Below are 18822 nucleotides of genomic sequence, written 5' to 3' on the forward strand. Positions count from 1 at the left end.
GCATTTAATTATTGTCTAGATCGTTTCATTTCAGATGGTTCAATACTATTCTTCGCTGTTCCGTCAGTAACCTAAACTATGCCATGTAACCAAGGAATCGGTTTACAGCTCTTGCTGAAACTTTTGGCAACGTCCACCATGTTTTTGTTTTATCTTTATTTGCACAAGATTTTGGTTTGTATAATATTTCATACCCTCGCCGAAAGCCTTGCTTTAATTTGCTGTGAACGTCTTGTGGAGCTGTGCGAGTTTCACGTCCCCCGGTATCTACTCCTTCGAGCTCGGTTTCAACTGTGCCTCGAAAACTTGTAAATGCTCCCAGGCTGTTTATGTAAATGATCCTCACCCTTCACCATGGCATTCCTTCATGTCCTTCACAGTGACACCGCTCTCCTCTCATCAGTTACCAATTAGGTCCTACATATACACTTTCAGTGTCCAGTTTAGCCATGACTGTTAGTTTTGTGTTTGATGTCCTATTACACTCTACTGTATTATTTATTGCTCTGTACTCTTTGCTTTAGTTCTGTGCATATAAAAGCAGAATATTTTTCTCATCAGAGCTCTAGGAACACTTTTTTTATGTATGTATATAATGATTCAATTTAGTCAAAGCTGGTTCTGGTGCTGTGTTAAACATGGAATGGATGCAACTGCATGAGTGGTCTGTGTTTTGAGCTCTCAGTATTGGGCCTCTAAGCTCATTATATTAATCTGGTTAGGGGAACAACTGGGCTTCAGGCTCCTCTCCTCCTGCTTTGCAAAGCGATCATCTCCTGTGAAGTCCCTTGCTGCGGTACATCCAGCCACATAGCGCCTCTATCCCTCAAACCACATGCATAAAGTAAACCCTGATTTCTTTCTAGCCAAGACTGTAGGTTCAGTGTGACTGCATATTGGGAAACACCTTCTTGATCTAGTGTCCACTGGAGCAAATCTGTTTCACATATTTTTCCCTAAAATGCCTTTAGTGGTCATGGAAGGAAAATATACACAAAACATGCAAAAGTACAGATTACACAAACAACAAATGAGACACATGCAGTGACGGTGACCATTCATTTTTAATGAGAGCTAACAATTCCGTTCACATGAGTGACAGCAACCAATAACTGCTAGATGTGGGAGCGTCCAGCGATGTGACCCAGTCATAAAAGCAGCTATCAATGAGAGCAAAGACTGTAGAGCGCACACTGCTTCTCCTGTTGGGCAGTGATGGTTCGAGTGGTTAAGGCTCTGGGTTGTTTATCAGGAGGTCAGGGTTCAAGCCCCAGCACTGCCAACCTGCACTGTTGGGCAATTGAGCAAAGCCATTATCCTTCCCTGCTCTAGCGGGGTGTATCATATCTGCCCCTGTGCTCTGACCCCAACTTCCTCAGCTGGGATATGCGAAGAAAAGAATTCCACTGTGCTGTAATGTATGTGTGGTGATAATAAAGGCTTCTTGCCCTCAGTACTTCTTCATCACATGTATGATTCTTATACACTAGTGAGTTTTATCTACGAACACCAAATCTCCCTCCAGAATGTTTCAAGAAAACTGAATTTGATGAACGTTATTGCTATGGCAACTAGAAGTAGGAACACCTACTGGTGACTCCATAGTACAGAGGCTGACCACTCGCAGGGATAAAAGTGCAGTGTTTGAGAATGTAGCATTAGTCTTGGATTAAAAAGCTGACTAAAGGCCAGTGCTGCCTTTCTGTTTACTCATAAGGAGAAACACCATGATTATAGACCTGGAAACACTTGAAAATTAGGAAGCATAGTGCAGCTTACCTATTATTGTGTGTGTGTGTGTGTGTGTGTGTGTGTTTTATGCCAATACAAAGAGACCCTTGTGCTTTCATAAATAGAAGTTGGGTCACAACAATACCACATCTTGCTGTGAGTTTCTGATGGGTAGTGAAAAAGTTAGCCCTTTCAATCAACCAATCACTACTCCTCCCTAATTCTGGACCGTTTTCCACACTCCACAGCTCCTAGCAGCTCCACAAAGTCTTCCTTTAACTCATTTATTGGTCTGTTAATTACTGGTAGATAAAAGATATCTGAAATATGAGCTTGATGTAAATGGCAGGGATGTGAACGTGTATGTTGTACCAGAAAATCTAAAATATAAAAAACTGTTAGTTTAAGCCACGCCTAAACTAAAAGGTAATAGTTGACTGAGTGGTCACAAATCGGATGACCCCATTATTTTTATTTTATTTATTTTTTTATTTGAGGTGGTTTGGGTTTTTTTGGCTCAGTGTATTAAACCCTTTTCAACTCCCAACTGAAGATCTAACCAAATCAGTATTAATTTGTTTGGCCTAATTTGTGTCAGAAAAAATAGTTTTGCATGTTGGTCTGACTGATATCTCTCTGCCACTGCTTTAGTTTGATGAATAAGGTTTCTAAAAGCCAGTCTGTTGAAAGCAATACTTTAATAGCACAGATTTTGTTCCCTTGTATGTATATTTACTGAAGGTTAAAAAGTACCACGTGTCATGTGTAGCCTCTGTATTCTTATCTTGTATGGTTCAATTGCAGACTAATTACTTTTGCTTATTGTAACGCTGGGGTCCATGATCAGGTTTCATAATTAGTAGGCTACAAGTCCTGAATATGAATTTGGACTAAACCTGTGCTAGGAAAACAACAGCATCTTGGATGTCCTGTTCCTCTGACATGCCCTTTTTTTCAGCCTTTTAAACTTTGCCAATACTTGGTTTGGATGAAAGTCAATACAAAGGAGCCTTTGCTGGATTGTCTACTTCAGTAAAAAAAAAAAAAGCATTTTCCCCTCCAGAGAAAGAAAGGGAATGTTTACAAATCTATATCTTATTACCTGGGGTTCTTTCTACACCTCCCATAATGTGGAGGTGGGGGGTGGGGGGGTAGATAAAACCTCACATCTCCTTGATATGTTCCCTGTCCTCTTCCCAACCTTTTGCTTCCCCCTCCTCTCACAGTCTCCAGCTTCTTCCGGACCATATCTCTCTTCTCCTTCCCCAACCTCTTGCCAATTTCTCCCTTAACCTTTCACCGTGCTTTCCTCCACTAATGACTGCTTCAGATGACCCGCGATACCCTCCGAGCTTCACACCGGCACGCGCCGAAATAACGAGCGCTTCTTAATAGCCGTTTTCTTCTAAATTAAATGAGGAAACGTGTAGCTGTAGTACCAACAAAATAAATGAGTTTAATTATTAGTGCTGTATAGTTTGAGGCTGAAGCTGTCAGGTTCTATTAGCAGAAAGTGGTTCTGCTCAGAAACAATGATTCAGCAGGAATCCAGCTGATTAGTCTTCCTGTTTCTAACTGACTTTCTCTTTTATTTTTCAGCTGTGGAGAGCCGCTGAGGTGCTTTGCCATTGTATGTGCAAACAATAAGGTAAGACCCGTTTACTTGATTGGAAAATGCTCAGTGTGCAATAATTTATACGAGAGAGAGAGTGAAAAAAGCGCAGTCGGATTTTTTATGTTAAAGGCTGGGTTTATTAAACAGTTGGCTGTTGGGTTTTCCTGGCTGCAGGACCAGGTGTTCTCAGTCAAAGGGTGCGCAGTATTTCTTTCGATCAGTGTTAAACGTCTTGGTGAATGAGCACTGACTCTTTCTCTGAGAACTGGTAATGAAATTCGGGGCCCTTTTGTCGTTCCTAGCAGGGGCTCGGCACTCTCAATAGTCCTGTGCTGCTCAGAAAGGGGCCTTATGCTCCGTGACTAGAGCTGACCAAAAGCCACCCGGCCCCCAGGAAAAAGGCCTGGGCTGCAGTTGCCATGGCGACCAGAGTATGTGGCGCATAACATAGTAGTGGCTGCCAGTCGCTAACAAAGCATGGCAGCATCCTTCCCTTCTTCAAGTGCAAGGGCTCTAATCCTCCATCTCTCTCTCTCTCTCTCTCTCTCTCTCTCTCTCGCGCTATCTCACTATCTCAATCGCTGTAGCGGAGAAGCTCAAAGAGCCCTTTGCTCTGCTCTCTGGGGTACACAGCACAGGAAATGCATGGTTGGCTGTGTGGAGAGGCCGGACTCTGCCGGACTCAGCTGTGATGGAGTGAGTGTAAATGCACTCTAGTGGTTTATTAGTATGGGAGCTTATGAAGCCTGCTGCTGTTGGATAGTTCTCTTCCTGTTAGCATGTGGTATTCACACCTTCAGATTGATCGTTCGTCATTAGTGCATGACAGGCAAAAATAAACGAACGCAGAGCTCGGTTCCAGCGTATAGTGGCCATGTCTCTGTGTTTGTGGAGCATCTTCTTCTTAAGGACACACTGAATCCGGAAGCATCTGTTAGATTAACAGCCAGGAATTTCTCTGCTCTTCTTCAGAACACCCGTAATTGTGTGCAATCCGACAGCATCCTTCAGGAAAACTCTGTGAAGTGAATAATGCGTCGGCAGAGGAGCTGGTTTTGCTTTTTCCAGCCAATTTAAATGGCTGGGTTTTTTTTTTTTTAACCTGCTGTGTACAGACACACACACACATTCTTTGGTATCCTTGACATAACCAATTTTTTGGTAATAATTTGTTTTTATTTTAAATGGCCATTTATTTATTTATTTATTTTTTAAAAAAAGGATGGATGGATAGAGAGAGATAGATGGACAGACACAGGCAGACACACAGATACAAGGATGGATGGATGGATACATGGAGGGATGGAGAGAGAGAGAGAGAGAGGCAGACACATGGATGGAGGGAGGGAGAGAGAGAGTTAGCTACATGGATAGATGGATGGATACATGCAGGGATGGGGAGAGAGAGAGAGAGAGGCAGACACATGGATGGAGGGAGGGAGAGAGAGAGTTAGCTACATGGATGGATGGATACATGGAGGGAAGGAGAGAGAGAGACAGACACATGGATGGAGGGAGGGAGGGAGAGAGAGTTAGCTAGCTACATAGATATAGGGAGGGATGGATGGATGGATAGATAGATAGACAGACACACAGACACATAGATACAAGGATGGATGGATGGATACATGGAGGGAAGGAGGGAGAGAGAGAGACAGACACATGGAGGGAGGGAGGGAGGGATAGGGAGGTAGTTAGCTACATAGATATGTGGGGGATGGATGGATAGATGAATGGAGGGAGAGATAGATAGTTAGCTACATAGATATATGGAGGGAGGGAGAGAGAGACAGACAGACACATGGATGGAGGGAGGGAGGGAGAGAGAGATAGACAGACAAGATAGATAGATGGATGGATAGATAGATGTTTTCCTCATGTGTACAGGTTCATAGTGGTCAGATATTTCGATCCTCATGAGGTCCCCATCATGATAAGTAGGAAATAATAGATGTGTGTTGGTTTGCCTGAGACTCCCATCGTTTGCCTTTTATATTCATCCCAAGGTCGAGATGTTGACCGCTCATTAATCATCTGTAGAGGAAACGTCCAGTACGGTGGGTGCAGGACTAATTGAGTACAGGGGGAAGAAGTCATGCATGAGTGCTTTATCTACAGGCTGGCTGACTGACTCATTTGAGTTTTGTTTGGTTACCTCGGCTGTCTCTCCACAGGGGGGAAGTTTCACTTTGTTTGCAGGCCAAGTGTGTGCTGTGTGTGAGTAATTGGTAGGTAAGAATAATGGGTTGTGTCATTGAGGGGAGACACACAGGCAGGGTTGTGTACTGTAGCAGGATGAAAGGAGACCAGCTGAACCAGACGTTAGCTAACTCTAACCTTCATCAATCCCCAGCCCTGACCCTTTCTACATTAATGTAATGACAGAACATAGCATATGCTAATATTTGGTTAGGCAGTATACCCAATAATCAAAGCAAACATTTACTATTGTGGGCATCACTCCCTGTATTCCATTCAGACTGTCTGCTCCAGCTGCTAGCTCGACAACATTAGATATGTTAGCAAAGACAATCGCATAATTCTGCTGACCTACAAAATCTAAAAAGCCCAGTGGACAGAACTAACAGCCATGCAGCATGATGAGACCTTTAACATGAACACATTCTTACAGCTTTGAGAGTGAGATTCGCTTTAGCACACTCCATATGTTATTTGCTAAATTCAAGATTCAAGAAGTGAAATATAGTGCGTCCTGAGAGGAACTTTTGCTAGCTAGTTTTATTTGACTAGCTTAGCCATCATTTATCTAGTTAAGACTATTTGAAAGTCTCTGCTGGGAACGTCTCACTGATTTAGAGAAGACAAATCTAATAGAAGCACTAAAACGCTAAAGCGCTAAATCTAAAGCTAGATTGCTAGCGCAGCAGTTACAAATGAAATGTGTACAAATTAAACGTGGAAATAAACACATTTTTAGCTTTTTAGGCTTTCTGAATGACAAAATTAAGAATGTAATAAAATCTCATTAGAGAGTCATATGGTTGTGATGGACGTTAACGGGAAACATGGCGCTCACATCACACACAACACTGTTGCCAAAATTGGAGCCAAACTGGGAGAAACCCCCTGTGTATGGAGTACTACTGTAATTAGGTTTCAGAACAGAGCAATTCAGAAGATCTAAACTAATATTTATAGCAGTTTTTTTGTACAAACTATGAACAACCTATAATTTAACTGGACCATATTATTTTATTGTTAAATCATAAATCAAAGAAGAATGGAGAACGGTCTCACTGGATGAAAAATGACCATGATGTGCGTCCAAATAGCCAGGGTCAGTAAATATATAAATGTTTCTGTACATAGAAAGATCAAAATCATTGGAATACAGAAACGTCCTTATCCCGAGCAAATAATAGAAGTGGTTTGAAATTTTCTCCAACTTCATTTCCTCATGCTAGGGCTCTAGGATGTGAGTACCTTCACCTTTCATGAAAGTTTGTACAGCATGAAGATATAATCGTGTGTGTGTAAAATTCAAAAGCCAAAAACTGTGACTCCTATAATATCATGCTGTCTGAAGGAATCCTGATGCATTATAACTGATTTTTGATTACACAGTAAAAATAGCACAATAGTTGACCTTCATTTCTCTTCTCTAGTGGTCAGATTAGTGGTCAGATTAAACCGCTAGCTTGTCATTTCCCATTCTATGCACTACAGCTGCCCGACCCTGAGAGAGACTTGAACAGTCCTATTGTAATGGTGGTACTCTGTAATTCTCGGTCCCTTTTCTCCTGAATTTCTACTCTGGGTCCCTTGTGGCTCTTTCAATTTTTTACACCGGGATCAGACTCATTCCACTCAGTCATGTCTGCTCCTCCTCCTCCTCCTCCTCCTCCTCCTCCTCCTCCTCCTCTCTCGATGGGTTTCTCAACAGGAGAACTGAAGAACTGCTCTCTGAAAGGAGTTGAGGTTCACTGCCTCTTATTTCTCTTCACACTCATAGTAGTGGAGTGCAAAAAGAGAGGCAGAGAGAAGGTCTGGTGGTGAAAAGATGGGGTATTAGACATGGCGTAGATGCGATTAATGTATAAAATAAAATAAACATTACACAATTCCAGTTTGTCCTAACCAAAAAGACACTCCACTTTAAAGTAATAGTATTTTCTCTCAAACATCTGTAGCAAAATGATTTACACCCCTAAGGAAAATTTGAAATAAGTGTTATTCTTTGAAAAACTTGGAATACTTATTGTTCTCAAGCGCTCAAAGTCCCCAGGAACTCACAGTATGTCCCGTTTCCCTGGGGTAATGTCACCAAAGAATTTTCAACACACAAAAAAAAAGCCAGATGGTTAACAGATGGTTAACAAGAAAGTGCTCTGAAAACCTGTGGTTTAATCTGAAGTAGGAATTCCACACGGACAAACCCCGAGACTGTGACGAAACGTTCTGCATGGAGGTGTGCACCAGGACATTGCAGGAAGATGATCAGTGCTGCTGTTGATACCAGGGATACAGGGAAAAAAACAGGCTATGGGTGCGTCTCAGTCAGCTCTTTAGGTTGTGAGTCAGTCATGAAGTCAGAAATAGAGTCATCAGTGTCCTAATGTGTAGTGAGGCAAAGTGCCAGAACCTGTGTACATGATGTACTCAGTTCTCGCATTGTAAAACATCCCCACTGGTATTTATCGCCAGCAGGCACGCAGGACTGGCAACTTTCTGCCTTTATTTTGGTATTTGAAGTACATTATGAAAAATAACTCAGATATTGATGTTCTGTTGCATTTCCTTTCTAACTAGTAGATTTTTTAAAAATCGTTAAACATTAAATGTCGACTCAATCAAACCGTTTATAGAAAGTCCAAAGTTACAACTCGCTAATGCGAGCAAAAACAAGCTAGTAGACGAAGTCGCCGGTGAATTCGTCCGCCTTTTTATTTATTTATTTAATTTTAATTTTTTGGTGCTGAGAAGCTTCAGAAAACTTCACATCCTGTAAGAAACCATGGTGAGCACTGATGTCCCTGGGTTCTGCAGTGGGATTCTTTTTTTTTTTTTTTGGAGTGGACGCTGACATGGTCACTTATTTGGAATTTATGCTTTTTTGCTTGTGGTGGCTATAAAGAGTGCTTTCCTAGCAGCTCAATTCAGTCTGGTCATTCTCCACTGAGCTCTCTAGTCATCTAGCTGTTTCATCCAGGAGAACCGTCACTCAGCGGATGTTTTTTTTTTCTATACCTTTCTATATAAAGTTTGTTGTGTGTGAAAATCCCAGATCAGCAATTTTTAAAAAATAATACACCATATACACTATATTGGCAAAGGTTTGGGAAACATCTTCAAATCATTGAGTTCAGGTGTTGTTTTTCAGGGGTTCAACTCCATATTACATTCATGTGCATGTAAAGGCAGATGTCCCAGTTTTGGCCTGTCTCACAGTCTCCACTCTAATTCATCCCAAAGCTGTTCTATGGGGTTGAGGTCCGGACTCTGTGCAGGCCAGTCAAGTTCCTCCACACCAAACTCACTCATCCATGTCTTTATGGACCTTGCTTTGTGCACTGGTGTGCAGTCATGTTGGAACAGGAAGGGTTCATCCCAAAACTGTTCCCACAAAGCATGAAATTGTCCAAAATGTCTTGATATGAAGCTGAAGCATTAAGAGTTCCTTTCACTGGAACTAAGGGGCCGAGTCCAACCCCTGAAATACAACACCGGAACTCAATGATTTGGAGGGGTGTCCCAAAACTTTTGGCAATATAGTGTATGAAATTCAGTAAAGCATTTTGTGTGTATTTTATGCCTTGTGCTGCTGATTGGAAAGTTGCTTGAATAAACAGTTTGTCCTGTTAAAGTATCCTGTATGACTGTATATATTACATCAAACTGTATAGTGTCCCTATACGTTTGAGCTAAAAATATTGCACAAGCAAGAATGCTGTTATAAATATGTTTTAATATCAGCACAGCTGTGAATGTGAGGTTGCTGGTATATTAATAAAGTTATATTAATGAGAAATTCACATCACGTAACTGACACTTTCGGCTCAGACGACGAAAATTATTCCCAAAGAAGCCACAGCTGGATAGAGAGTTGCGTGTTTTCATGACCTCCCACCTCGGAGTAGCAACTGATTCGGTATAACAAACTATTGCTAATATTGCCATTTTACATGGCAAACCTGGACAAGTGGAGTGATATTTAGTATACTAACATATATACTCACCTAAATGAGGATGAGGTTCCCTTCTGAGCCGGGTTCCTCTCAAGGTTTCTTCTTCAGATCATCTCAGGGAGTTTTTCCCCACCACCGTCGCCTCAGGCTTCTCATTAGGGATATACAGTAGGAATAAATCGTCATTTACACTTTACCATTTTTATTCTAGGTTTCTACTCTTCTGTAAAGCTGCTTTGAGACAATGCCCATCTTTTAACAGCGCTATACAAATAAATTGAATTGAATTAAATAGAACTCTTGGAACATTATTTGTCCATTCATTTTTGTGAAAGGTGCCAGTAATTGTGCATAAGTGTAAGCATAGACATAATCCATCATACTAACATGAAATGGTGGTAAAAAAAAAACAGCAAACATCATACTCACTGCCCACTTTATTAACACCAAATATCTTTCCTTAGCCAGTTTCCCTCTTGTAATACCACCCTGCTGCCTCCTCGTTCAACAACACTACAGCTGACCAGTAACCAGAGCACACCCTATTGAGCAAGAACATTTCATTTAAAAGCACCGTAGCCCTTTCACTTCATCACTAAAAGCTCATGCTCTCTCCTGCTCAGCAGTGCTCTGCCATCTGTTCATCTTCTTTCTGGACATTGGAGTATTTTCTGATGGAACTGTATACTGGAAGTGACTGATGGTGTCCAGCACTAATTCCTTCCTCTGCTGTCAGGCCTTTCTGAAAATAAGACCCTGGTCTCTTAAGGGATTTCCCTCTTGCATACCTCTTTGGTTATTTGATTCTCTTTTTAAAGATGGGAGGCTTGATTTCAGGGTGGTGGTGCAACACATGGGCAACACTCTAAGCTGGAAATCAGGTCAGTGTGTGTGTGTGTGTGTGTGTGTGTGTGTGCACGCCCTGCTGCACTGTGTTCAGGAATGATTTGAGGAACATGGCAAAGAATTCAAGGTGTTCATTTATATATATTTGCAGTGTGGGCACTGCCATTAGGGAATACTGTTGCCATGAAGGGGATTACTCCATCTGCTTCAGTTTTAGGTTGGTGGAACGTGACAAAGTCCACATAAATGCCCAGATTTTCCCAGCAGAGCACTGCCCAGAGCATCACACTGCATCCTCCAGCTTTACCTACTTCCCACAGTGCATCCTGCTGCCATCTCATCCCCAGTTAAGCGACTCGCACTCACCCGTCCACATGATGTTAAAGAAAACATGGTTCATCAGACCAGACCACCTTCTTCAAGTTCTTCTGCTGCACAGGGGTCAGTATGGGCATTCTGACCGGTCTAAACAACTCCATGCACAGCTAGCTGTGTTACACTGTGTGTTCTGACACCTTCTGTGATATTAGCTTAATTTCACACAGGCTAGGACAGAGATGTAAAAACCAAAATCTCAGTCCACAAAAATGATTCGATGGACATAAAGAATCTAGATTCAGGTTCCTGGACCTAAACCACACTGAAAACCTGAAGAGGAGTGTGTTCCTGATGAAGCATGTGTTTATAGTTTTCCTTTTCATATCATGTGTCATAGGTGTAGTGTACAGAATACGTAGTCTTTTATTGTCATTTACACACCAATCAGGCATAACATTATGACCTCCTGCCTAATATTGTGTTGGTCCCCCCTTTGCTCGAGGTATGGACTTCACTAGATCCCTGAAGGTGTGCTGTGGTTTCTGGCACCAAGACGTTAGCAGCAGATGCTTTATGTCCTGTAAGTCCATGGAGACCCAACCTTGCAACTTACAGGGCTTAAAGTACACTTAAAGGACTAAAAGGATACTTTTGATAGATACTGACCACTGCAGACCGGGAACACCCCACAAGAGCTGCAGTTTTGGAGATGATCTGATCCAGTGGTCTAGCCATCACAATTTGGCCCTTCATCAAACTCGCTCAAATCCTTACACTTGTCCATTTTTCCTGCTTCTAACATCAACTTTGAGGACAAAATGTACTGTAATTACTCTCCAGTGTGGCCCTACACACACACACAAACACACACACACACACACCACTATCACTATGCTATGGAGAACCAAGCAAAAGAGGAGAGAGAGAGAGGGAGAGACAAAAAGAAGGGTAGAGAACACAACACCAAGGCAACTACCTTCATCAACAGGGCACTGTTTCTGCCTGATTTTGATTACATTCCACCGAGTGTGTTTTGAGATTATGTTCTTGTGGCAGGAAGGCAAAAGCCTAGTGGGAGATACCTCCCACTGACAGTGGAGGGAGGAGGCTGTACTGCCAGGCTTTGAAAGCAACGACCTAGGTTTATATTCTGCCGTACATCAAAAAGTAATTATTCTCTCTTTTGTCTGCTATAGAGTTTAGAGATTTTGCTGACTTCTATGTCAGGGTGCTTTTCAGTTTGAGTAAAAGTGTGTGTGTGTGTGTGTGTGTGTGTGTGTGTGTGTGTGTGTGTGTAGTACTTGAACTCCCTTTGATCCCAAAGCATGTGCCATTGACTCGAACCTTCTGTATTTTGCCCACAAATGTAAATAGCTATTGTGTATAAGACTGAACGAAGGCTGAACTTGTGCCATCATGACCCCAGTACAGCAGTGAAGTTAGAGACAAACACCCTGACCTGTAGCCACGCTGACCCCTCCTGGGTGTGTTTTGTGTCCGATTGAGAATGTTCAGCTGTCAGGGCGGAGCGATGCCGAGCTTTCATCCATCTTCCCTTTTTCCTCTCTCGTTCTCCGTCCTCGGGCTCTTATGGCTTCGTTTATAAGCAAGCGTTTTGAACGTATTGAGCGCTCTCACTCTCCGTAGCAAGCCTTTAATGAATCCTCCCTTCTAATGTCAGTCTTACTAATTAACCGGGGCGTTCCACTTTGAAACCAGGACAATAAACCAGGTTCCACTGAATTTAGGTGAAAATGTGCATGTTAAAGTGTCTGCCTTGTTGTAATGCGTGTGTAATTGAGAAGGGAGTACTATGGGAAGAATGGGAGAAAGAAAAGGGGGCTGTAAAGAAGATCCATGTCTGATGGCTCTGGAGGACGTTCTATTTTGTCGAGTATTTTTAGCGTGTAAAGGGCTTGGGCGGCTTTTTATTTCTTTTCTGGAGACAAGGGCAAGATTTATCATTTCTGTCAGGCAGCAAGGCTAACACTTTAGCAGCCCCATACAGAGCTAAACATTACCACAGATATCTCTGCTTCCTGCTCTCTTTCAGGCAGACGTAATGATTTAATAATATCTCTGTTTCCAGGTAGATTCTTTCGAATCTTTCGGAAAACCTTGTTTTGACCCACTTCCTGGGTGTCCCCGGTGTGCTGGTTAGGGCAGCACCATGTCTGGACTTTTTAACGATGTGGCTTACTTTGGTTATGTATCTGCAGTGATGCGATGCCTTCATGTCCTCCAGAGATGGAAGAATGCAAGAAGCTTTTTATTTTGTAAAAGCTTTTTAAGCCATCAACCAAAGAGGATGAAGGATTGCTTCTTCTGAGATACATGAAGCTAGTTTTTTTTTTTGTTTTGTTTTTTCTCAAATTACACACTCGCACCCTCGGAGGAGAAGTACCTGCTATATACACAAGCTCAAAAAAAACACTAGTGTCACCAAGCGGTATGTCCTCCATCTCACCCTGAGAACAGAGCCAGTTTTGCTGTGTACCTTACCTTTCTTCCACAGATAACCAGGGCACTGTCTGGATCGTGAAGTGAAGGTCAGTTCTTTGGTCTTTTCTGCTTATTTGTTGTGTATATGGCTTATTCTGCCTTTAGGGGGAAAAAATATTCAGATGTCATGTGGATCTGGTTCTGATGGAGCGGGTTGTTTCTTTTCTGAAGCAGATGGTCCACCAGGCTTTTTTCTTTCAGCTTGCATTTTGGACCTGATGTCATGCAGCTTCTGAGCTACGAGCTAATGCTGCTGCTGACCGGTCATCCTTTCCACTGTGTGCACAATTCACTGTAGTTTGGCCTTTAAACAGGAGGAAGCTGAGCTGAAGCACACACACTTAGGCATGAGGTTAAGGCTCACAGTGGTGGCTGTAGCACTGAGTGGTGAGATGTTGAATTTCTGCAAATTTTGCTGATGAGGTTTTATTATTATTGTTATTTGCCCTTTGAGATCTTTTATAGGAATATACAGAGGATATTTACCAGTCTGCACTGAGCTAAACTTAGCTGCTTTGTAGCACAAAGCCTGTCCTGATTTCCTGAAGCCGGGATAAAAATTTACAAATAAAAATATTTAACAACTAGTCTGATGACATACATGAATATAAACAATTACAGATGAATTATGAAGATGAAAAGGTGTCATGTGTCTCGTTTATTCTTCCTCGCTGCCGTGATTGACTGGCTGTCAATCAAACACCTTTGTTCGAATATCAGGCCATCGTTAGTGGCCTAATAAGAAGATTCTGCTTTCTTTTTTCTTTTTCTAGGCAGTTTTCTTTCTTGTAATTGGTATGTGAATTGATGTGTAATATAACACGAAGGTTTGTTTTCAGTTCATTAAGGGTAATGAGAGCTCTTTCAGCTAGACTGTTAAACAGCACTGGTGTCTCCCATTTTTCCAGCATGTGTTTATTTTCTACATCAAACTCTGCATGGGGAAATATTATTTTTTATTTTGGTGGGGAAAACATACTTCTGTGGCATGTAATATTTTCCACCACCCACGATATGTACCGAGTAGTAACAGTTACTTTCAGATGAATAGCCTGGTGATGGAAGCGTTTATAAATCCCGCGTGCCTGTAGAGGCAGTGGCATGCTGTTCTTGCTCTAGCATGCACTAATCTGATCTGGCTTTAGACGTCCTTGAAGATTGCATCTCTCCACCTTTCTTTTACAGAAGTCTCTAGCTCTTATATAGTATTAGTGCCTCAAATTGCGACCCCGCTGTCCAACTTAGGCAGAAAGCAGACACAAAGTGGAGGAGAGCTGGCAGAGCAGCAGACGAAAAGCGAGAGGAGAGAAAGCTCATTGCTCAGCACCGGCTCATATGATCCGGTGCAAGGACACTGATTAATCAGGGAGTATTTTTAAATTGAGTGATGTGTTGGAAGGCTATATTTATCCTGTCTGAAATGGTGAACTGCATCTGTGCTCACTGAGGTTTTTTTAAATTTATTATTGAACATCTGGAAGATCAACACCAGGTTCTATGTCTGTCTGTTCTCCATAGCTTATTAAAACATCAGCCTGTGTGCTTCAACATCCTGAAGGTGAAACAGCGTCACATGGTCATTCTGATCACGATGTCTCATTTCATTGTATGGCGATGTACTGAGTACAGTACGGGGCTGCGTCTCGTCTCATCTCGTCCCGTCCCTGCCCCGTGCTGCAGAACAGGACCTGTAATAAAAGCCGATCATTTCGCTGTGGGGACGCAATGTAAATTAGAGTCGCTTTATACTGGGTGTAGTTATGGAGGGTGATTTAATGCTAGCCTCAGCTGATTTAAGGCTTTTCAATTAAGGCCTGCGTCTAGTCAGATGCTGCAAATGGCAGCGTGTGGAAATGGAGAGATGAATAGCCTTTGCTATGTTTGCTGTAATATCTTTGTGATCATCTCAACAGGACACAAACGACAGGCTGCATAACAGGACTGAAGCCCTAAAGGTACAATTCATAGAAAGTTATAAAATCTCTGAAAAGCTAGAGGACACGTAGCAATGATGGTTTTGTGCCATATAAGCGATCTCTTTAACATCTTTAACATCTTGCTGAGTCAAGCTGTCGTCCCCAAGTGTCTCAAGGCCACCACAGTAATTCCAGTCCTGAAGAAGCCACACCCATCCAGCCATAACGACTACAGGCCCGTTGCACTGACCCCCATCATTATGAAGTGCTTCAAGAAACTGATCATGCGGCACATTAAATCCATTCTTCCTCCCTCCCACGACCCGTTCCAGTTTGCATACAGAACCAACAGGTCCACTGAAGACGCCATCTCAACCGCCCTCCATCCAGCCCTTACACACCTGGACTCCAAAGACTCGTATGTGCGTATGCTATTCCTGGACTTCAGCTCGGCGTTTAACACTGTTATCCCCCAGCAGCTCATAAGCAAACTAAGACACCTAGGAATCAACTCCCCACTCTGTAACTGGGTTCTGGACTTCCTGTCAGAGTGACCACAGAATGTACGAGTCGGCGGAAAAACGTCTCAGACCATCACACTGAGCACAGGGTTGCCACAAGGATGCGTGCTCCGCCCGCTGCTCTTCACCCTGTTGACCCACGACTGTGTACCCAGCTACAAAACCAACCACATCATAAAGTTTGCAGATGACACAACTGTAGTGGGCTGCGAGGCCAACTACAGGAGCGAGGTGAGTCGTCTGGTCCAGTGGTGTGCCGACAACAATCTCTTCCTCAATGTGGGGAAGACCCAAAGAAATCGTCATTGACTTCAGGAAAGGACCACCACAGCACCCCCCACTAACCATCAACGGTGCTGCAGTGGAGCGGGTGAACAGCACCAGGTTCTTAGGGGTGCATATTTCTGAGGACCTCTCATGGGCAACGAACACCACATCGCTGGCCAAGAAAGCTCAGTCACGCCTTTACTTTCTTCGCCGACTGAGGAAAGCACGAGTCCCGCCTCCTATCATGTGCTCCTTCTACCGGGTCACCATTGAGAGCATTCTCACCAGCTGCATCACTGTATGGTACGGAGGATGCACTGCCTCCTGTCAAAAGACTCTCCAACGCATAGTGAAAGCAGCCGGCACGATCATCGGTGTCTCTCTGCCCTCCCTTGTGGATATCTTCCATACCCGCCTCACTAGTAGAGCCATCAGCATTGCAGCAGATGGTTCACACCCATCAAACCTGTACTTCAGCCTCCTGGCTTCAGGGAGAAGGTACCGAAGCCTCCGGGCTCGCTCCACAAGACTCTCAAACAGCTTCATCCATCAGGCTGTCAGGATGCTGAACTCTGTCAATCATGTCCCTTCTCCCATACCTACTCCTGGACTCTTATTGCACATTAGACACTTTATACTGTCGACAAAATTCTATACAAACTGGACTGTTTAGAAACACTTGTTCTTACATTACATGTTTTAGCATAAATGCACAAACTATTTCAATCTCACACTGTTTTGCACTTTACACCTACAGTCTTATTGCACTACTCATACTGCTGTTATTGTACATATTATACATGCTGTTTTTCTACCTAACTTTCTGTGAAGTTTACATTTATCTTCATGTTTACGTTCATGTTTACATCTATCTTCAGCTTATTTGCACCTTGAATATATTTGTATATTAATAGAATTCACTGTTTACACTTACTCAGGTATATATCCATTCAGAAGTTCAATTTATTTTTCACTGGTTTATTTATATCTATTTATTATAAGTATACTGCTGGTACCGTCACAAATCTGTTCTTTGTTGCACTAACTTGTAAGTACAATGTTAATACTGATGAGAGAAGAGAAACGGTATTTCGATTCCTCTGTATGTCTGCACATATGGTGGCATTGACAATAAAGAAAACCTTGAACCTTGAATCTCTCTCTCTCTGTATAAATCTCAGAAGTGGGCGTGGCTTTACGCTGTACGCACCACATTTTAAAAGAAAATTTGATTATTTTGTGCTCTATTTTTACGATGTCAGGCCTGGTCATTAGTAGGTCACATGACCATGATGTGTGTGATGTCTGTACCTGTGTTAGGAATTTCTTAAGAAGTGTCGCTTCTTCTGACTTTTTGAAATGTTGCCTAGAATATATTTTATTGTTCTGCGCTTTTATATTTACATTTGTGGCATTTTGGTAGATGCTCTTATCCAGAGAAACTTCCAGAAGTGCTTTAGAACCCTCTATCGATGAATAGCGATACTAGTTCACTAGGTCATGGGCTAAGAATACCATCAGTCTAAAAACTCTGTTGGGAGGAAATATAGGCACAAATCCACGGACTGTTTATTTATTTATCTTGACTGCGTATCTGTCTGTCTGTCCATTTTTCTTTAAATTAAGTGCTAGTTTAAGTGCCTCAGGAAGAGGTCAGTCTATGGATGGCGTGTAAACCCGGTCAATTCTCTGTCTTGGTTCCAGTGAGCGATTTAAAAAAAAGTGTAAAACCTAACAGAGAGTAATGAAATTTTTACCAACATGTCACTTATATAATTATAGAATTACCCAGTTTCTAGTTTTTGTAGAAGGCAATTCAGAGCGTAATCCTTCCAGCTGTGTGCACTCAGTTAGTAAAAATGGCTGATTCTGGGATTTTTTCCTCTTTAAGAAATATCTACATTAATACAGTAATAATTACATTACTCCACCTCGTCATGTACACCTAATCCAATCCAAACAGAGCTTTAGGCTACACATAATGCCTTATTAATAATGGTTTCTCTTTCATTTATGCTTTACAGCTGTGAAAAGGTTGTTTTTAGCATCGGAAATAAAAAAATAAAAAAAAACTGTTCTATCCCCGTTCTTCGATGAATCACGGGGCAAATTGTGAGATTGCAGTTTAGAAAGGAATCCTCTACGTGAGAGCGAGGCTGAGTGACTAGATAAGTGGACTAAAAGCAGGAAATTGCGTGGATGAGTCCTGTGATGAGTCTGTTTATGTGGATGCAACTCGGCAGCAACCACAATGAGCGTTGACTGGTTTTATTAATATCTCTGACATGGAGCAACGTCGTTTTTATGACCGCGGTTTAATACCCGATGAAGAGCGAGGTTGGTTTTGTGAAGAGCGACTAACCGGAGAGAAGGAGATCAGCTTAAGCGGTGGAACTGATATGGAATATAAAAGAAGACTGTATAACAGATGGAGCTTGTACTATTGTAATCTGTGTTGTCCTCACCTTACTTGTTGTCTTCTTTTATTATCTTTCTCTCTCTCACACACACATTCTGTTTCTTTCCCTGGCTTTATCTTCTTCTTTTTTTGCGAGGACTGAGAAAAGATTAATTCTTTAGCTCTTCCTGCGACTCTTTCATTTGCATATGTTTGCATGCTAATTATTATGGAAAATTATGTGTGAACTCTGGCTTATTAAAATATATTTGAGATTCATGCACAACCCAGGAGGCATTTACATACTTTAAAGATTAGCACATCAGTGTGTACCGTGACCCTTTGCTTGTTTTAAATCTTATTAGGGCTTAGTAAAATCTTATGGATATGCGACTGGAATGTTAATCCTAGAGTTAGTGTGATCTCTGCCTACTTATGTTTTTATTTATATTTTACTAGTGAGGGAATCACTAAGGCTTTTATACATGTTTCTGCTCAGTTCAAAGCAGGCAATTGGAAGGTGTTGCAGCAGCAGGACTGTATCCATGGCTTTGGGTATTTT

The 18822-nt window shown here is 42.1% G+C and overlaps 1 protein-coding gene across 3 annotated transcripts in view; it reads left to right on the forward strand.

Moving 5' to 3' along the window:
- Window positions 1-18822, forward strand: part of tln2b (talin 2b) — a 131573-nt gene that overhangs the window by 32439 nt on the left and 80312 nt on the right. For all 3 annotated transcript variants that reach the window (XM_058407501.1, XM_058407503.1, XM_058407502.1), the window contains exon 2: window positions 3331-3379. The gene's annotated coding sequence lies outside the window, so the exon portion shown is untranslated. The remainder of the gene's footprint in view (window positions 1-3330; window positions 3380-18822) is intronic.

The sequence above is a fragment of the Hemibagrus wyckioides genome, linkage group LG14 (assembly GCF_019097595.1).
Source record: "Hemibagrus wyckioides isolate EC202008001 linkage group LG14, SWU_Hwy_1.0, whole genome shotgun sequence".
In the NCBI taxonomy this organism is placed as follows: Eukaryota; Metazoa; Chordata; class Actinopteri; order Siluriformes; family Bagridae; genus Hemibagrus; species Hemibagrus wyckioides.